The following is a 14,566-nucleotide window of genomic DNA, read 5'->3' as shown; positions in this document are numbered from 1 at the left end:
TGCATGAGGCTTAAGTTGATTGTGGGCCAATGACTCATTGGCCCACAAGCAAGACGCAGGGAGGAATCATGTGTTCAGATGGAAAAATTATGAATATTCTAAAAACTAATATATAGCACTATATTCTATAGTGCTATATATTCGTTTTTGACCCACGCCTGTATTGATCGCGTAATATTCTCATATTACTCGATCATTACTTTGCCGATTTTCGAGTAACAAAAAAAGAATGTTGAATATAACGAATAATCGAATTTGCAAATATCCCATGAATATTCTGCAAAAAATTAGAAAAATATCACAAATTCGAATATGACCCCTGCTGCTCATCTAGAGTGTGTATATGAATATGTATAAATTGCATGTGTGCAGTGTGTAAATGAATGTGTGCATATAGTAGATGTATATTTATCTAGGTGTATGTATGTATATATTTAGACAGATGAGGTTTAACACTGACAAATGTAAAGTTATGCACATGGGAAGGAATAAGTCACCCGTACATACTAAATGGTAAAACACTGGGTAACACTGACATGGAAAAGGATCTAGGAATTTTAATAAACAGCAAACTAAGCTGCAAAAACCAGTGTCAGGCAGCTGCTGCCAAGACCAATAAGATAATGGGTTGCATCAAAAGGGGCATAGATGCCTGTGATAAGAACATAGTCCTACCACTTTACAAATCGCTAGTCAGACCACACATGGAGTACTGTGTACAGTTCTGGGCTCCTGTAAACAAGGCAGACATAGCAGAGCTGGAGAGGGTTCAGAGGAGGGCAACTAAAGTAATAACTGGAATGGGGGTACTACAGTACCCTGAAAGATTATCAAAATTAGGGTTTTCACTTTAGAAAAACAACTGAGGGGAGATCTAATTACTATATATAAATATACCAGGGGTCAGTACAGAGATCTATCCCATCAGCTATTTATCCCCAGGACTGTGACTGTGATGAGGGGACATCCTCTGCGCCTGGAGGAAAGAAGGTTTGTACACAAACATAGAAAATGATTCTTTACGGTAAGAGCAGTGAGACTATGGAACTCTCTGCCTGAGGAGGTGGTGATGGTGAGTACAATAATGGAATTCAAGAGGGGCCTGGATGTATTTCTGGAGCGTAATAATATTACAGGCTATAGCTACTAGAGAGGGGTCGTTGATCCAGGGAGTTATTCTGATTGCCTGATTGGAGTCGGGAAGGAATTTTTTATTCCCCTAAAGTGAGGAAAATTGGCTTCTACCTCACAGGGTTTTTTTTTTTTTTTTTTGCCTTTCTCTGGATCAACTTGCAGGATGACAGGCTGAACTGGATGGACAGATGTCTTTTTTTGGCCTTATGTACTATGTTACTATGTTATTTAGCATTTTTTATAGTAGCATATACATGGGTGCGAAAGTCTGGAAACTCCTTTTTAACGGGTATAATTTATAGAAAATAGACTTCCAAAGTCTGAAAATATTTGTGGGGTTGGCTGCTTGTGCTCACCTCTGCCAACTCTTCCTTGGGGGCATGGGTGCCGTGCTACTCATCCAGTTAGCCCCTCGGCTCTGTTGGTGATCCAGTCCCACTCCTCCAGCCAGTGGCAGTTTAATCTGCTAGTGTCTAAAGTTTCTTCTGCAGACTTTGCCCTGTGTCTCAGGTTAAAAGCCTCCAGGCCTGTTTCATAGGGTGCGCAACCTTTTAAAGGGCGTGCAAATTCTTCCTCAGCCTATGGCTTAAGTATAAAAGAAAACCGGAGCTTCCTAGGTTTCTAGTTTCCTAGGTTTCTGCCAGCAAAAGTGTGATACTTTGCTGCCTGGCCTGACATTATTCTTTTTGCAGTAATGATCCATTGCTGCCTGCGCTGACCTCAGACTATATTCTCGGACACACTTGAACTCTGTCTGCCCTGACCTCAGCCTGTTTCCTGACTATAATGTTTTCCTGTCCCCTCAGTGCTTGCTCCAGTGTCTCTAACCCCCATGGATCGGCTGCCAACTAAACCTGGATTATTTCAAGAGGTAATGGCCTTGTGGCTCCCCTTCAACAAAGACCAGATACCTGTATAGGGGTCAAAGGGTGAAAGCCAGGGGGCCCACTAGAATAACGCCCTTAGGGATAGCTATAAATCAAAAAGTTTAGTTTGCACAGTAGGTCCACACCCACTGGCTATTACTGTATTAATTGGGAGGGAGGATGCATTATTTGTTGGAAGAAACATTTCTGTCTGCCTTTTTGAAACCCACCAGATATATAAATATATATAGTATATGCTGTGTATATAATAAAAATGGGGTTGCCCGGTATTTTGCTTTCCTTGAGTCCAAAGGTAGCACAGAAGGGTTAATCATGTCTCATACTCCTCCCTAGGATTGCCCACCTAGATTTAAAATGCAAAATTTGCATAATTACGTCACAAGTCTATAATTAACTACCTTACCAGCTATACACTGCGAAAATAAAAGAGATCAAAACAAACTGCAAGAAATATATTATACATTGGGTGGAAATGTGTGCTGCCTTCAGACTCAAGAAAAGCAAAATAACTTAACCCAATTTTTGCTTTTCTATTTTGTCCTCGGTGCCCGATTATTATCGGTAGTCCCATGAAAATTTATGGGAAGCGCACTGAGAAAATGCAGCCACTGCTCTATTCACTTCTATGGGATTGACGGAAGTAGCCGAGTCAGTGCTCAGCTATTTTTGGCAGTCTCATAGAAATGGAGGGAGGACACACATGTGTGCCTCCCTCTCCTTAACTTTGCGGGCTCTGTAACAGAGATAGGTGCGTGTCCCAGAGGTGAGACCCCCACCTCCTAGAGATATGCCACCAATGTATATGATGGGCTAACCCCTTTAAGGGTCAGTACAGAGATCTCTCTTATTATCTATTTATACCCAGGACTGTGACCATGATGAGGGTACATCCTCTACAGAGGAAAGAAGGTTTCTCCATCAACATAGAAGAGGTGTCACAGATGCGGTGTGGGTGGAAAACTCTACACTGAACACAGGAGTGAAGGGGATAGGAACGAGGCCTGGAACCTAGGGTAAAGGAGAAGGTCACCTCCTAGAACAACCTTAATCCAAGTCCTGACTAACTAACAGTATGAACTGATCTTGATGGTAGGAAAGTTTATACACAGGAACATAGAGCCCTAACACATCCTGTAGGTCCCTGGTACAGTGACAGGACTTGAGATAACCTATTCCTTCACCAGAAGGATGAACAGGAGTCTCCCTCAGGCCTCCCTCTCTTCTGGTCCATAACCCTTTCAATGGACAAGATACTGAAGATATCCGCGGTGATCTTGAAAGTCAATTATTTTGGTGATCTGAAATTCCAAACTAACATCCACCATGACAGGAGTGGGTGGCAAGGAAGACGGCTCCAAGGGTTCAACATATCTCTTGAACAAAGATTTGTGAAACACATTATAAATTTTTAGGGCCTGAGGAAGTTCAAGACGAAACGCTACAGGATTAATGATGGCAGTGATCTTATATGGCCCAATAAATTTTGGACCCAACTCCCAAGAAGGTACCTTCAACTTAATGTTTCTTGTGGACAGCTACACAAAATCACCCATTCATACGTTTGCTGTCAGCCCCATGTTTATACTTGTTGCTTCAAATTATTTTAATTTTTTTGCCATATCGATGACAATGATGACGAAAAAGGTTCTTCCTCAGGGATACCAGAAGTATCAGAACCAGAAAATGTGCCAAACTGTGGGTGAAACCCATATGCCCCAAAAAACGGCGACTCACCGGTGGACTCCTCACTACAATTATTTATGGCAAACTCTGCCAAAGACAAAAAGGAAGACCACTCCTCCTGGTTCTCAGATACAAAACATCTAAAGTAAGTCTCCAGACTCTGATTAGTGCGCTCCGTCTATCCGTTCGACTGAGGATGAAAAGTTGTATCCCCAGTGGAGTACATAATGCATTCCAGAATCTGGAAACAAACTGAGTCCCATGATCTGAGACCACATCAGAGGGAATGCCATGGAGTTTCACAATGTTGTCAACAACTACTTGTGCAAGTGTTTTAGCATTAGGTAGGCCCGGCAAAGCAATAAAGTGCACCATTTTACTAAAGCGATCAACTGCCACCAGAATAACAGTTTTTCCTGAAGAGTTAGGTAGATCAGTGATAAAATCCATGGATACATGAGTCTATGGTCTGGACAAGATAGGCAACGGATGTAAAGATCCAGAAAGCTGAGTATGGGTCACCTTAGCATGTGCACAGGTGGTACAGGCTGACACATAGTCCTTAACACACTTACGCCACTCCAGCCACCAGAATCTACGAGATATGAGGTCATCAGTAGATCTGCTCCCAGGGTGTCCCGTAAGAATCGTACAATGATGTTCCTGAAACACCTTGTGACGCAATTCCTGTGGCACAAATAGTTTCCCAGAGGGACACAAATCTGGTGTGTCTCCCTGAGCCTCTAACACCTCCACCTCAAGGTCAGGGTATCACCATACCTTTAGACAGTATGAGACTCGGATTTTCAAAATCACCACCTCCGGGAAAACTAAGTGACGTTCTTAACCCCAGGACGATATGTGACAGTAAAATTTAATCTGGAGAAAAACAATGACCATCTGGCTTGTATCGGGTTCAGTCGTTTGGCCGACTCCAGGTAAGCAAGATTTTTGTGATCAGGGAACACAGTAATCGGATGAATCGCCCCTTCCAACCAATGACACCACTCCTCAAAATCAAACTTAATGGCCAGTAACTCACTGTTACCCACATCATAATATCTCTCAGTGGGAGAGAGTTTTTTTTAGATAAAAATGCACATGGTCTTCATTTACCAGGTGATGGGCCTTGCAATAAAATTGTTCCTACCCCCACCTCGGACGCATCGACTTCCACAATGAAAGGTTGTGATACATCCAGCTGCACCAATAGGGGCAGAAGCGAAGCATTCCTTAAATCGCAGAAAATGCTCGCAACGCCGAATCAGACCACACCGAAACATCCGTCCCTTTCTTAGTCATGTCAGTTAAGGGTTTTACTATTGTTGAATAATTCTGAATACATTTTCGGTAATAGTTGTTGAAACCTAAAAACCGCATAAGAGCCTTCAAATATTTGGGCCAATACAGCAGGGACTTTCTCTGGATCCATTCGAAAAGCCAAAGATGACAACAGGTAGCCCAAGAACTGCACCTTCTGTACAGCATAAACACACTTCTCCAATTTCGCATACAATTTATTATCTCTCAGGATCTGTAACACCTGTCTCACATGATCCCGATGTGTTTCCACATCTGAAGAATAAATTAGAATGTAATTTAAATACATGACTACAAACCTCCCTACCAGGTGATGAAATATGTCATTCACAAAGTGTTGGGACACTGCAGGAGCATTAGTCAACCCGAAAGACATGACCAGGTTCTCAAAGTGCCCCTCAGGAGTATTAAAAGCCTTCTTCCATTCATCCCTTCCTTGATCCAAACCAGATAATATGCTCCCCTTAGGTCCAACTTGGGGAACACCTTGGTGCCAATAATCTGGTTAAACAAATCAGGAATCAAAGGAAGAGGGTAAGGATCACGGACAGTAATCCGATTAAGTTCACATTAATCCAAACATGGCCAAAGACTTCCATGTTTTTTTTTTTTTTTTACAAAAATGAACCCTGCTGCCTTTGGAGACTTGGAAGGTCTTATGTCCTTTGGCCAAACTCTCAGTCATATACTCTCTCATTGCCTGTCTTTCAGGTTCAGAAAGGTTATACAACCTAGATTTAGGCAATTTAGCTCTGGGAATAAGATTGATAGGACAATCATATTCCCGATGTGGAAGTAAATCCTGGCATCCACTCTCAAAAAACACGTCGGCAAATTCAGATATAACAGAGGGTAAATTCTTGGCAGTTACAACAGAAAATAATGTATTAAGACATCTGTCAATGCAATAATCACCCCAATCCAGAATCTGCCCAATTTGCCAATCGATAGTTGAATTGTGCTTGTTAAGCCACGGTAAACCCAGAACCACTGGTGCAGGGAGACCTTCCAACACAAAACACAAGATAAATTCTTGATGAAAGTCACCCCCTCTTAATCTGAAATCATGCACCACTTGAGACAAACAGTTCTGAGCAAGCAGTGCAGAATTAATAGCGAATACGGGAATGTTTTTTTCTAATGCACTTGGTGAGAACCCGTGCATACGGACAAACTGAGAATCAATCAGGTTCACCCCTGCCCCACTATCAATAAAACACTTCAATCCCCACAGTCTTGGACTCTAGCGCCACCTCGGCAGTCAGGAGAAATCAGGTACTACCAGTAAAAAACAAATGCACATTTTCTGACTCTCCTCTAACTCCTCCAAGAGTCAAATGAGAATTAATTGTCTTTTTTCTCTCCTGTTGCCATTGCATGTCCGCAGAAAAAAAAACACTCCCTTCCTATTACCAGTGGATCCAGGGGTAGCTCCCCCTAACTGCATGGGTTCGTCTCCCGACCCAAACACAGAAGTAGCTTAACCCAAAGTGTCAGAGGAAGACGATACGTTATGTAATAGAATGTCCGGAGAGAGTGGGCCCTTTCGATCTCTCTCTCAGGCATCTATCAATATGTACAGCAAGAGACATAGCGGCTTCCAAAGACTCAGGATTCTCATGAAAAGCCAAAGGGTCCTTTAGCCTCTCAGATAATCCCTGACAGAACTGACTACGGAGAGCCAGATCGTTCCACTCAGTATCCGTAGCCCACCTCCTAAATTCAGAGCAAAGATCTCCACAGAACACTCTCCCTGATGCAGGCCACGTAACTTGGTCTCGGACAGGGAGGTGCAATCCAGGTCATCATAGATGAGACTCAAAGCTCTGAAAAATTCTTCCACCGATAGGAGGGACTGTGATCCGGTCGGCAGAGAAAAAGCCCAAGACTGGGCGTCCCCTTTAAGCAACAAAATAATCACACCCACCCTCTGAATCTCATCACCAGAAGAGTGAAATTTTCACTTTCCCCCGAGAATCTATCCGGGAGGGCAACTTTAGGTTCAGGACAGGCCTGGTAACCACCACTAGGATCAGTTGCCTGTGGTCTCTGAATCTGTGAGACGGTCCCGTGCGGAGGTCAGCTACCTCCAGAGACAGCTCCTACAGCTGTCGGGCCAGTGCAGCGATAGCATCCGTGGCTGAACTAATACAGACAAACAAAAATTATTTGGCGGTTTATAATGTCACAGATGCGGTGTGGGTGGAAAACTCCACACCCAGCACAGGAGGGAAGGGGATAGGAACGAGGCCTGGAAACTAGGGTAAAGGAGAAAGTCACCTCCTAGAACAACCCTTATCCAAGTCCTGACTAATTATCAGTATGATATGACCTTGATGGTAGGAAAAGTTCATACACAGGAACCTAGAGCCCTAACACACCCTGCAGGTCCCTGGTATAGTGACAGGACTTGAGACAACCTAATCCTCCACCTGAAGGATAAACAAACGTTTCCCTCAGACAGGGAATACAACAAACAAAATACAAATAGTAAAGACGACACTTAACCCACGTGTTGCCTGTCTCTCTGATCTCCTGGCCCCTTGTCACGGGAGTGTCTGTGACAAAAGGATTTTTTACCACAAGAGCAGTGAGACAATGGTACTCTCTGCCAGAGGAGGTTGTGATGGTGAACTTACTGAAAGATTTCAAGAGGTGTCTGGATACAGTTCTGCAGTGTAATAACATTACAGGTTATAGTTACTGCATTTCTGGAAAAGTTTCAGGTTGTTGATCCATTACATTATTCAGATTTTAGTTGGGAAGGAACTCCTTTCCCCTAAAACTAGCAAAATTGGCTTTTACCTCATGAATGTTTTTAGCTTTCTTCTAGTTCAACTTTGCAGGATAACAGGTTGAACTGGATTGATATACCATATTTTCCACTTTATAAGATGCATTTTTCCCCCCCAAAAGTGGTGGGAAAATGTCAGTGTCAATATTAGAGAGCACTTTCATTATGAAAGCACTCACTAGTATGCAGGAGACACGAGGAGCGGTGACTACAGCCCTGCTAGTGGTGCCTGTGTTTAGTGCTCGCCGGTCAATTGTGACCACGGCATCTGAGGTTGGTTAGCTCTGGAGTGCTGTGCTCCCAGGGCCTGAACAGCTTTCTTGCATTAAGATCAGGGCAGCCATTCTAGGTGGTGATAGGCTGGAGCCTGTACAAGGCTACCAGGCCTCTCACAGATATATTCTAATACAGAATATATTAAATACAGTATATATTTTCTTTTTAGAGTAGGGGGGCGTGGGGAAGGGAAAAGGGAAAAAAGAAAAAAGAAAGAAAGAAAAGAAAAAAGTATTAATGGTGGATATTGTCATGTTTTTATAAATTGTATTTGATCTTCATGTGAGATAGCTAATGTAGCATTTAGTTACGGCAGTGGTCAGGTATTTTGGATGTTTGGTCATGATGCTGTGATTCGGGGCATATCATTTTGATTCCATGCTGTAAATGCGCAGTTATTGGTGTATTTTAATCATGTTCAATAAAAATTGGATTTAATAAAAAAATATATATATTCTAATACAGGCTTACAGGTGGTAGTACTGCATTCCATCGGTACATGACCAACGAACACCCTGCAATCCATCAGGGGTGGTCATGTTTGCACACTATCGGAAAAGGCACTAGCCTATGTTTACTCCTACGGTCCCGGACACCAAATAGGCCTATAGTGTGCAAGCACGACCATCACTGATGGATTGCAGAGTGGTCTTAACCATGAAAATGAGCAGAGTATAATGTGATGGAAAAATTAATCCAGCCAGCAAAGGAAGCAATATGCATAATAACAATAGATTAGTAAGTGCCTTGTATTAACTTCCTCTACATAATAAATGTGATTTGCTGAAGTGAGACAACCCCTTTAATGTTAGTTCCTAATCATAGTTAGGAAAGGCCAGGTTATGCAAATTTCAAAGACCCAGACTCCTGTAACCTGGTCCCAAAAAACAGTAACCATGGGTGCTTCTAAGCGAGAGTTAGTTCCCCCCTTACCCAGACACAGGCTTCTCACCCAATTAAGCCAGTACTCTCTGCTCTGCACTGATGAAGGGCAATCACCCCGAAACAGCTGTCTGCAGATGAGGTGCTGGCTTATTTATTATCCAAGTCATGTCTCACGGCTTATTCTAAGAGCTGAACATTGACTTATAGGATAGCTGCCTTACATCTTGTGGCATTAGAGGCGGAGCTTGTTGATAGCTCATTTGCATCCCTTCCCTCCCTAAGCAGATCACTAACGCTCTGAAAACGAGAGTGGTTGAGGCTCACAAAGCAGGAGAAGGCTATAAGAAGATAACAATGCCTTTTCAGGTTGCCATTTCCTCAGTTCGAATTGCAATTAAGAAATGGCAGTTAACAGACAGTGGAGGTCAAGAAAAGGTCTGGAATATCAAGAATTTTTTCAGAGACAGCAGCTGGTAGGATTGCTAAAAAGGCAAATCAGAACCCCCACTTGAATGCAAAAGACATTCAGAAACATTTAGCAGACTCTGGAGTTGTGGTACCTCTCCTGCATCCTCACCACAAAATTCAGCACTAGAAGTTTACAAATGAACATCTAAACAAGTCTGATGCATTTTGTCCTGTGGACTGGTGAGATTGAAACAGAACTCTTTGGCCACAAAGAGCAAAAGGTATGTTTTGAGAAAAAGGGCACAGAATTTCATGAAAAAGAACATCTCTCTAACCATCAATCAATCATGCTTTGGGGTTGTGTTGCAGCCAATGGCATGGGGAACATTTTAAGGGTAGAGGGAAGAATGGATTCAATGAAATTCCAGCAAATTCTGGAAGCAATCATAATACCAACTGTAAAAAAGTTGAAAAGAGGATAGCTTCTACAAACGGATAATGATCCTAAACACACCTCAAAATTCACAATAGACTAACTCAAAAGGTGCAAGCTGAAGGTTTTACCATAGTTCTCATAGTCCCCTGAACATCATTGAAAATCTGTGGCTAGACCTTGTGGACCTTTGTAAGGCTACTTTCACACTAGCGTTCGGCTGTCCGCTCGTGAGCTCCGTTTGAAGGGGCTCACGAGCGGACCCGAACGCTTCCGTCCAGCCCTGATGCAGTCTGAATGGATGCGGATCCGCTCAGACTGCATCAGTCTGGCGGCGTTCAGCCTCCGCTCCGCTCGCCTCCGCACGGACAGGCGGACAGCTGAACGCTGCTTGCAGCGTTCGGGTGTCCGCCTGGCCGTGCGGAGGCGTGCGGATCCGTCCAGACTTACAATGTAAGTCAATGGGGACGGATCCGTTTGAAGATGCCACAATATGGCTCAATCTTCAAGCGGATCCGTCCCCCATTGACTTTACATTGAAAGTCTGGACGGATCCGTCCGAGGCTATTTTCACACTTAGCTTTTATATGCCAATATAATGCAGACGGATCCGTTCTGAACGGAGCCTCCGTCTGCATTATTATGAGCGGATCCGTTCAGAACGGATCCGATCGAACGCTAGTGTGAAAGTAGCCTAAGGAAGAATGGATGAAGAACTGAAAGACTTGGCTGGCTACAAAAAGCCTTTACAAGCTGTGATACTTGCCAAAGAGCGCCCTTTTCCATTTTTGTTATTTTAAAAATATAAAAGATGAAAACAAAATATTGTCTTTTCTTAAAATACTTTTGCATGTGACTGTACATATACATAAATATATATAATAAAAGGAAAAACGGGAGGCAGCACCGATCAAAATTGAAAATGGCTGGGTGCACGCTCTGGGGAATAAAGCTTACCCAAATATAAAATGTCCAAAAAAGAGCAGCACTCCAACACAGGATAAAATAAATAACAAAAGTTTATTCACCCATGGTGTAGCGACATTTCGGCTCCACAATTGAGCCTTTCTCAAGCAATAAAAGGGACTCAGTGAACAGAATATATACCCCCACACATATATATATATATATATATATATGTATATATATATATACTAGCAGAAGGACCTGGCTTTGCACGGGTATATTTCATCTATTTATATCATTAAAAGATATCGACAGTATTCCCCATAATGTGACCTCTACAGCAGTATTCCCCATAATGTGACCTCTACAGCACCCCACCCCTTAACACTGACCCCACCCACAGTGCCCCACCTCCTTAAAATGGGACCTCTACAGCAGCCCACCACTTAACTTTGACCTTCACAGCAACCCGTCCCTTTAACAGTGAATTCCACAGCACCCCACCCCCTTGACAGTGACCTCCACAAGGGCCCGCCCCTTAAACAGTGACCTCTACAGGACCCCACCCCTTAACACTGACCTCCATAGCAGACCATTCCCTTAACTGTGACCTCCACCATTCCCTGCCCCTAACAGTGACCTCCACAGTACCCTGCTGCCTTAGCAGTGACCTCCACAGCAGCTGCCCCTTTAATAGTGGCCTGTGTATGAGCCCTTAGGATATGGCCACACGGTCAGGTTTCTGCATGTAGTTTTGGAAGCCAAAATCAGGAGTGGATCATAAAAGGAGAGAAAGTATAAATGACCAATACAACTTCCTTTTTTTTTATTTTTTATTTCACTCCTAGTTTTGGCTTCCATGTGGCCTGTATCCTTAAGCTTCTTGTAGATGCAAAACAGTTTTTAGCCATGTATGCCTTGACTCTGCTTAACATGCGCATAATGTCCACATACAGTACAGACCAAAAGTTTGGACACACCTTCTCATTCAAAGAGTTTTCTTTATTTTTATGACTATGAAAATTGTAGATTCACACTGAAGGAAACAACTGAAAATATGTCATATTCTAGGTTCTTCAAAGTAGCCACCTTTTGCTTTGATTACTGCTTTGCACACTCTTGGCATTCTCTTGATGAGCTTCAAGAGGTAGTCACCTGAAATGGTTTTAACTTCACAGGTGTGCCCTGTCAGGTTTAATAAGTGGGATTTCTTGCCTTATAAATGGGGTTGGGACCATCAGTTGAGTTGTGCAGAAGTCAGGTGGATACTGAATAGACTGTTAGAATTATTATTATGGCAAGAAAAAAGCAGCTAAGTAAAGAAAAACGAGTGGCCATCATTACTTCAAGAGTCACCTCTGCTGCGGAGGATAAGTTTATCCGAGTCACCAGCCTCAGAAATCGCAGGTTAACAGCAGCTCAGATTAGAGACCAGGTCAATGCCACACAGAGTTCTAGCAGCAGACACATCTCTAGAACAACTGTTAAGAGGAGACTTTGTGAATCAGGCCTTCATAGTAGAATATCTGCTAGGAAACCACTGCTAAGGACAGGCAACAAGCAGAAGAGACTTTTTTGAGCTAAAGAACACAAGGAATGGACATTAGACCAGTGGAAATCTGTGCTTTGGTCTGATGAGTCCAAATTTGAGATCTTTGGTTCCAACCACCGTGTCTTTGTGCGACGCAGAAAAGGTGAACGGATGGACTCTACATGCCTGGTTCCCACCATGAAGCATGGAGGAGGAGGTGTGATGGTGTGGGGGTGCTTTACTGGTGACACTGTTGGGGGTTATTCAAAATGAAAGGCATACTGAACCAGCATGGCTACCACAGCATCTTGCAGCGGCATGCTATTCCATCCGGTTTGCGTTTAATTGGACCATCATTTATTTTTCGACAGGACAATGACCCCAAACACACCTCCAGGCTGTGTAAGGGCTATTTGACCATGAAGGAGAATGATGGGGTGCTGCGCCAGATGACCTGGCCTCCACAGTCACCGGACCTGAACCCAATCGAGATGGTTTGGGGTGAGCTGGACCGCAGAGTGAAGGCAAAAGGGCCAACAAGTGCTAAGCATCTCTGGGAACTCCTTCAAGACTGTTGGAAGACCATTTCAGGTGACTACCTCTTGAAGCTCATCAAGAGAATGCCAAGAGTGTGCCAAGCAGTAATCAAAGCAAAAGGTGGCTACTTTGAAGAACCTAGAATATGACATATTTTCAGTTGTTTCACACTTTTTTATGTATATAATTCCACATGTGTTAATTCATAGTTTTGATGCCTTCAGTGTGAATCTACAATTTTCATAGTCATGAAAATAAAGAAAACTCTTTGAATGAGAAGGTGTGTCCAAACTTTTGGTCTGTACTGTATGTTTGTATACTTTTGTTCTCTTTGTGTCTAAAATATATACTGCATTATCAGCATTTCATCTATAAATTGTCCCAGACGACTGCTACTCTATCCATGACTCCCCTCATTCTGACCCTAATAGGAAGTGTTCAGACATCGTAACTAGGCAGCACCAGCTATAAATACAGCTGTGTTTATACCAACTTTTAGTTGACTTAATTTGTACCAATTTATACCAAATTTTTGGGCAAATCTTAAGCCATGCCCTCTTCCCAGTAAGTCACACCCCTTGGGCTGCAAGGTATAGAGGATTATTCTATTTTGCTAACTTGCCTCATAAATTTGACTAAAATGAGAAATGCCCAAAGTGTGCCAAAATTTGGTATAAGTTACTCATTAATTACAAATCAACCACAATAGTAAATGTGTGCCTGAAACTATAAATGATATGATGAAGTGATGATCTATATGCACCGTTATCATCACCCATGGAATACTGCTCAACGCGTGGCTGCAATCTACTGGGTGGCCTGGGGTAGTAAGCTGTAATTTATGGAAGATCCCAGGGCAAGGGGCTATAACATATAGTGGTCCTGGTGCAGGGGGCTGTGATCTATTAATGCACAGGTATGGGGCTGTCGTTGATGGAGTTCCTAGTGTAGGAGGCTGCTATCTATGTGAGTCTTCATGCAGCGCACCTGGGATAGGGATCTATGGGAGGCCTAGGATAGTGGGCTATGATCTATTAGTTCTCTAAGGTAGGGGAATGGGAACTATGGGTGGTCCTGGGGTAGGAGACTGTGATCCATTAGGATGTCTTGGGGTATTTGCAACGGACGGGTTTAGCGTTTGTGGTATTCCTTTAAGAGGTTTTTACTATTATATGTCCCTCTGACAGAGTAAGCTGTTGTGACGCCAGTTGCAGTGAAGCAAAGGAAGCACAATGCTGCCTTTAAGTAAAGTGTTGGTACCCTGGTGTAGCATTGCCAGGGTGGTGTAGAAGTGGCCACAATATCCCTGAAGAGGTTGGGTTGCGCATGTCACGGTGCTCCTTACCTGGATAAGGTTGGATACCAGACTTGGCCATCTGAAGCATTGCACCCGGCAGTCTGAAACAGTTAACTCGGATAGTGTAGAAATAACGTTGAGTCCAGACTTGGTTGTATGGAAGTTAAAAAGTTGCTTTACTTTGCATAAACGATAATCTTAACAATCCACAGAACTTGTCTTGGTTCCCAACAGGTTTCAGCAGGACTTTGGCAGGCACACTCTTCTACTACAAGCTCAGCTGTGTATGCTGTAGCTTTCTCAGCTCTGCTATGTCAGCAATATTAAATATGAATGCTTTACTTTCTGCTTGATGCTGTTGTTCTAAGTCTGTCTCTCACTGTGATCCTAGGAACTTCTTGTCCTGGTTGGCTTTGAGGGAGAGCTCAGTCCCACAGGGACGAGCATCTGCTTTCTTTCCCTACAGCATAGAGAA

This window comes from Bufo gargarizans, chromosome 2 (assembly GCF_014858855.1).
Source record: "Bufo gargarizans isolate SCDJY-AF-19 chromosome 2, ASM1485885v1, whole genome shotgun sequence".
In the NCBI taxonomy this organism is placed as follows: Eukaryota; Metazoa; Chordata; class Amphibia; order Anura; family Bufonidae; genus Bufo; species Bufo gargarizans.
This window is presented reverse-complemented; position numbering follows the sequence as displayed.